Below are 7,063 nucleotides of genomic sequence, written 5' to 3'. Positions count from 1 at the left end.
CAGTTCTTGACACAAACTGTTGTTCTGTACACTCAGTGGTGTGTGTCTCGCCACGTAGATAGCGTACGGGTGTGAGCACTCTGTCCTACCTCGGCTTTCTCACCCTGTCAGAGCCGCGCTCACCTTTCTGCGGCAGTGACGTGAAAAGGCAAGAAGAAGATCACCTGCGTGTGTGACAGAGATGCACATACAAACACGCCCCACCCAACACACACACACACACCTACTGTAGCTAACACCCCCTAACCTTGCTGTCTCACTGTTCTCCTATGGTGTTTTATTCAACGTACACCAGCCAGTTTATAATCATTTTACGAGTAACATTCTCTGGCTTAGAGGTACCACAGGGAAATATGCCGTTGCTTAGGAAACATAGAGCCCACCTGCTGAGCACCTGACCTACGGGAGACTCTCCTCTTGTCTCGCTACACAAGTCTTCTTTCCCTGTAGTAGGAGCGTTCACTTGAGAGAGAGAGTTTTTAAAGTTTTTTTACAAGTTTTTATAAAACCTTTATTTTTTACTCAAGTATTAACATAAATAATGACACACTGCCTTTTCAGAAATGAAACAACAAATGTAATTCCTAAACAAAAATAAATACATAACATATACATTCAACTTATTTCATCAGCAAAAAATAATTTCCCCTCCTCTACAAAACAAAGCGCTCCTTCGTAGGCCCACTTCTCCTCAAATAATAGGAGATCTTTTACAGCTGAAAAGAACTCAAAATCTACTTTTATTCTTGCTTTCACTAATCCTTTAAAAACACATCTTACATCCTGCCCATATCCCGTTTCTATCTTATGTTTCCTACTCAGAAAAATTGACATCTTAGCTTGTTCCAAAATAAAATTTAACATTTGACATTTTCTTTTCTGTTGTTTACTATATTGAAACCCCAAAATAAAAACAGTGTTATTGAAAAACTCCCCTACAGCTTTAAACAAAGATTCCAGCATTTCCAATAGAGGTTTTATCCTCTCACACTCCATAAAACAGTGAAAAATGGTTTCTCTTATATTACAAAAAGGACATCCATCTCTAACATCTGAGTTAATAACAGATACAAAAGCATTAACTGCAATGATGCCATGTAAAACCCTCCATTGCATATCACCAGTACCCTTTTGTAACGGTGGCTTGTACAGTGCTCTCCATGCTGGCTTTACCTTGTCATCAATGCCCAATTTTACTCTCCATGGAGTGTCTTTTCTATTTTTCAATTTATCTTTATTCAACACCTTGACACACCCCCTATACAAGTCCTTCCCATTCACCTCATCCAAACCCACCTCCTCCAACCCTCTCAAATCCAGCAATAACGCCTTTCTTTCTGACTCTGGGATATTTGGTGTAATCCCTAGTTTTGGAAATGAGACGTCTTCATCTTGCACCTTCTTCTTGTGGCTACTAATCATACCCCATTCTTCCGCTGACAGAGCCTTCCTACAGCTCCCCAGCATTTGTCCGACAATCCTTTCCGACCTCATCCCCAAATGTTCTGCCACCCGTCTTCCATCCATTAAGGCGGGCCCAGCCATGGCCATTAACTGTCTTAAGGTGATGATCTTCCCCTTCACCAGAATCTTGGAGAAATGTGGAACAGCTGCAGTTGTACAATCCAGTCTTGCCCCATACACCAGAGGTTCCTCCAACAGCCAATGCACTGACTCCGCTGAAGTTTGTCTGGACACCTTCATTATGCTCCACACTCTGAGAAGGCCTCTGTAAAACGGAGGTACTCCCTCCCTAGAAATCTGGCTACTATCAACCAGAAATAAAGCCTTCTTTAAACCTAATCCTCCAACCCGTTGTAATATAAGACCTGCCACCCCTCTCCACACCACATTTTCCGGTCCATAAAGCAACCTTTGAATAAACTGAAACCGGAAAGCAGCAGCCCTACTAGCAAGATGTACAAGACCTTGTCCCCCCTCCTCATTTGACAAATACAATACACTTTGTGGAACCCAGTGATATTTCTCCCAAAAGAAATCCACAATAATTGCCTGTATCTTAGCCAAAAGGCCAGTTGGTGGTTCTAAAACTGACAACCGATGCCACAGTGCAGAGGCAATCACATTGTTAACTATAATAGTGCGCCCCCTATATGACATACGAGATAATAACCAACCCCATCTCCTCATCCTCCCTTCCACCATTTCAACCACCCCACTCCAATTTTTTTCCATAGTCCCCTCATCTCCTAGGTACACTCCAAGATACTTAAAACCTCCCATACACCATTCTAGCCCCCCTGGCAAAGCCATGATCCCTCCAGACCATTCTCCAATCTGTAAAGCACAATTCTTTTCCCAATTTACCTTTGCAGAGGATATTCCCCTAAAACGATCAACCATCAACCTATCCACCTCCGCTTGATTTTTCACTAGCACAACCACATCATCAGCATAGGCTGAGAGACGAATAGGAGGAATATCCTCTGAAAGGCACACCCCTGCAATGCGACTTCTAATGCTATTTAGTAGTGGCTCTATAGCAATGGCATATAACATCGCTGACATAGAACATCCCTGCCTAATACCTCTACACACTTTAAAAGGAGCACTCAAACCACCGTTAACTTTCAATACACTTTCAATGTCACCATATATCACCTTTATCATGGCAATAAAACCAGAGCTGAACCCAAACGCCTCAAACGTGTGCCATTGATGTTCAACTCGGTCAAATGCCTTTTCCTGATCAATTGAAATTAGACCAGCATCCAACCCAATAGCCCTAGAGACATCCAAAAAATCACGAATCAGAGAAATGTTATCCCCTATCTGACTGCCAGGAACACAGTAGGACTGATCCGTATGTATGATTTGCCCCATCACCTCCCTCAGCCTGTTGGACAAAGCCTTTGACAATATCTTATAATCAGTGCACAGAAAGCCACCGGCCTCCAGTTCTTCACCTCCCTTGGGTCACCCTTTTTGGGCAGCCCTTCTGCAGCTTATTGGTAGTAACCCTCCGGTTAAACTATCATTAACTACTTCTAACCATGCCTCTCCCAACATAGCCCAAAAAGACTTTAAAAAGTAAACGGGAAGCCCATCAATGCCTGGTGCCCTTCCATTTTCCATGCTTTTTAATGCAGTGTATAAATCCTGCAAAGACAATGGTTGCTCAAGCTCAACCTGAGCTTCTGCAGCCACCTTTGGGAGCCCATCAAAGAACTGCTGTGTCACTGTTTTGTCCTCTTTGTACTCACACTTGTAGAGCTCAGCATAGAACTCTACCGCCCTCTTTCTAATTTCACTAGGGCTAGTGAGCTCTTGTCCAACAGCTGATTTGAGACAATGAATAATTTTTCTCTAAACCAAAGAAAAATTTGGATGAGGCATCCATTTCAGATATTCCCTGAAACTTACTTCTCACCAGTGCCCCCTGTGCTCTGATACCCAGCAGGTCTGCCAATGCAGCTTTTCTCCTCTTGAGGGCCTGAGTATGGCCTCGATCTCCTGTGGTCTCAACCAACGTCATGAGTTCCACTATTTCAATCTCTAGGGCTTTCATTGATCTGGTGATATCCTTGGTGACTTTCCTCGTGTATTGATTACAAAATTGTTGAATCTGGATTTTCCCTATATCCCACCACTGTTGAAGGGATACAAAACTGGCCTTTGAGACCTCCACCTCTCCCCCCAAAAACTGAAACAGTTCCTGAAGTGAGCATCACTCAATAAAGTTATATTAAAATGCCAGTATGTGCTTTTGGGTTTTACATCGTTAATGAACACCACCTCTGTTATTAAACAATGATCAGAAAATCCCACTGGAGTTATCACACTTGATTTACAGACCTGAGATTGATGCTCAAAAACATAAAACCTATCTAACCTGGCCATAGAGATGATGTTCTCTCTCACATGCGCCCAGGTGTACTGCCTTGTTCCTCCATGTTGACTCCGCCAAATATCACACAGTTCATTTGTTACAATAAGGCGTTTTAAAAACGTCCTTGAGGCTATATGAGGTTTTTGGTGATTTCTATCTAAATCGTGCAGTTACCTGTGCAGTTAAAATCCCCAGCAATAAACAAATCATCTTCTTTGTTACATTTCTCAATGGTATTTGATAATGTCTCTAAAAAACATACCCTCTCTACTGTCACCACTGGGGCATATACATTTATCAGACACATAGTGATGTTTTCATACCTTGCTCTAACTTTTAATAACCTCCCCTCAACTACCTCTTCAACCTCATATGACAAAGGCAAAAACCCTTTTGAGAACAAGATAACCACACCCCCACTTTTTGAGTTTTTATGACTACACACCACTGTCCCCCCCCACTCCTGTTGCCACATAACTTCATTTTCCAAATTCTTGTAGAAAAATTATGTCACTTCCCTTTCCCCTAATTAACTCATACACCATGGCTCTTTTTTTAACATCTCTTGCCCCATTTACGTTTAAAGAAGAGATCTTAAACTGCTCATGGATAAAAAATATATACAGAGGAAGATACAGCACCACATCTCTTTACAGAGTTAAAACTGCAACTGAACTCTTTCATTTTCTTTAGAATTTACATCACTTATCACTCTCGTGACCACTTTCTTGAGTCTAGCAATTTCAGGGCTTTTCAAACTTCCCCCTGTAATTTTTGACATCAGAAACTTTGTTGATTCAATAAACAATTCACGTTCAGGGAAAAATCAGTTACATTGTAATCCTGCATATATTTCTTCCCTTTTGTCAACTTCAGAAATTGACGTATCCTCTCGATCCCATACCTCCCTTCCACCCCATTTATCTCACTATATTGTTGTGACGCGTCAGATGACTCACTCTCGCTATCCTCCCCAGAAGAATACTCCACCATCTCTACAACTTGTTCATCTTCAACTGCTTTATCAATCTCTACCTTTCTCTTAGAATTAGACCCTTCACCACCCCTTAAATTCTTCCTTTTACTCCTCGGTATTTTGAAAACATCCGCTTCCTTTTCCGTTATTTCAATCTCCTCTTGACTTCCAATTTCATTTTCCAGCACCACCTCAGCGACGGCAGTCGCAATCTCACCTACTGTTTCCCCTCCCTCTTTGTTTTGATCTACCACAATTGCCCCCTTATTCACACTGCCTCCCTCTCCTACTTTTCCAACCACATCTGCCCACCTTCTCTCTTCCCCTGCACCCGTAGTATTTTCATCCCTTCGCGGTGGTGCGTTAATTGCACCCGCACTAAAGCTACTACCAGGCTCAGCGCGCTCATTCTCTGGACAACTACGCACCAAATGCCCCTCTCTTCCACATCCAAAACATTTCATTGATTCAGTAGATGCATAGAAGACATAATCAAATCCATCAACCTTAAAACTAAACGCTAAATTCAGTTCATCTCCTTCCTTTTTTAAAATCATATGCACTTGTCTCCTATGAGACACGACATGTTTCAACAACGGAGATTTGCATCCAAAAATAACCTTCTTTATTGTAGATACGATTTGACCATGTCGAGATAACTCTCGCTCCAACACTTCATCTCTAACAAATGGTGGCACGTTAGAAAGCATAACTTTCTTCGCCGGATTCATAAGCGGAAATACCGGCGTCTGTGTCTCCCGCAACACAACACCCATCTCAACAACTTTATTCACCTTTTCAATTGAATCTAAGAATTGAATCATCAAATCATCCTTGAGGCTGATTTGATGCTATCATACCCAATGATAGCACCCACAGCCAAGCTACATTCTTCCACTGAACACCCGGCCGCAGCAGGAATCTTTACTCCATGCCTCCGACTAAGTTTTTCGAACTCTTCATTTCCGCGAGTGGCCATAGCAACCAGCCCCACCCGCTGGTTGTGCCCTCGCGAAAAACCAACCTCAAAGATCCCACCACCCCTATACGTGCTTAGTGATAGTTTAAACAAGATACCCTTAAAACAACTAAACGAATCAATTTATATATATATATACAAAAACCCGATAGAGTGAAAAGAAATTCCATTCGCTCTCACAATCACTCCTGCTTGACTCGCTCCCAGCATGCACTCCCAGCATGCACTCCGACGAGAAGGAGAGAGAGAGAGAAAGAGAGAAAAAGAGAGAGAGAGAGACAGAGAGAGACAGAGAGACAGAGAGACAGAGAGACAGAGAGAGAGACAGAGACAGAGACAGAGACAGAGAGGCAGTACAGTCAAAAGCAAGAAAGCACAATTTTTTCCCCTTGTGGGACAGGACACATTGAAGATGTATGGGAGTTGTAGGGAGTTCTATTTGCTTGGCAGTTCTGTTATGGCTGCATGTCGTGCTTGTTAAACGGAGCAGCGTCCCCTTGCCAGACTTGTCTTGATAGGTCTTTATTTAGGATTTGGCCGTGGGGTTGCTAATGTTGATCGTCTACAGTAGAGACGAGAGAGAAACCTTCGACACTTTAAGTTACTTGAACTAAACCTGACACTTTCCAGATGGCTACCTCTCAGTGTCTCTTCTCTTCCTTCCAGGCGTAAAGAGTTTGTGGGGTTATGGCTATGGTGAGTCCTCTGCCTTTTAGGGCAAGCTCTCCTAGCGCTGCCTATAGCTGAATGGCAAAGAGGATTTTCACTTTCCAGTTTTTCAACCTCTTAAAATGTAACTAAATGTAATTGAAAATGTTATCTACGTAATCACCAAAATGAATGATTTATCATGAGAGGGCCATAAACAATAACTAGTAATACTACAGACTCCAAGAAATCTCAAATATTACCTTTCTGGTAAAAATAATTATAAATTGCTGAGGTGTAGTCACTTTTGAGGACACAAGCTCAGGTGCACAGTACAAATATGATAAAAAATATTTTATGATGCATTTCCGATTCAACAAAACTGTACGGATATAAGGCTTGATATGACTTGTATTTTTTCTAAATAGAGTATAATAAATGGATAAAATGACTAACTATAAGATTTCACCTTCCTTTTAAATGTAAATACATATTTCTATATTTAGTGTTAGACAAAATGTGCATATTTTCTAAAGGTCTCTCTTGATCAAAACGTCTGTCCCCAGCGCTGTGGAGAGCTCCTAAACTCACGTTTAATCTCATATTAATA

This window comes from Oncorhynchus kisutch, linkage group LG25 (assembly GCF_002021735.2).
Source record: "Oncorhynchus kisutch isolate 150728-3 linkage group LG25, Okis_V2, whole genome shotgun sequence".
Classification (NCBI taxonomy): Eukaryota; Metazoa; Chordata; class Actinopteri; order Salmoniformes; family Salmonidae; genus Oncorhynchus; species Oncorhynchus kisutch.
This window is presented reverse-complemented; position numbering follows the sequence as displayed.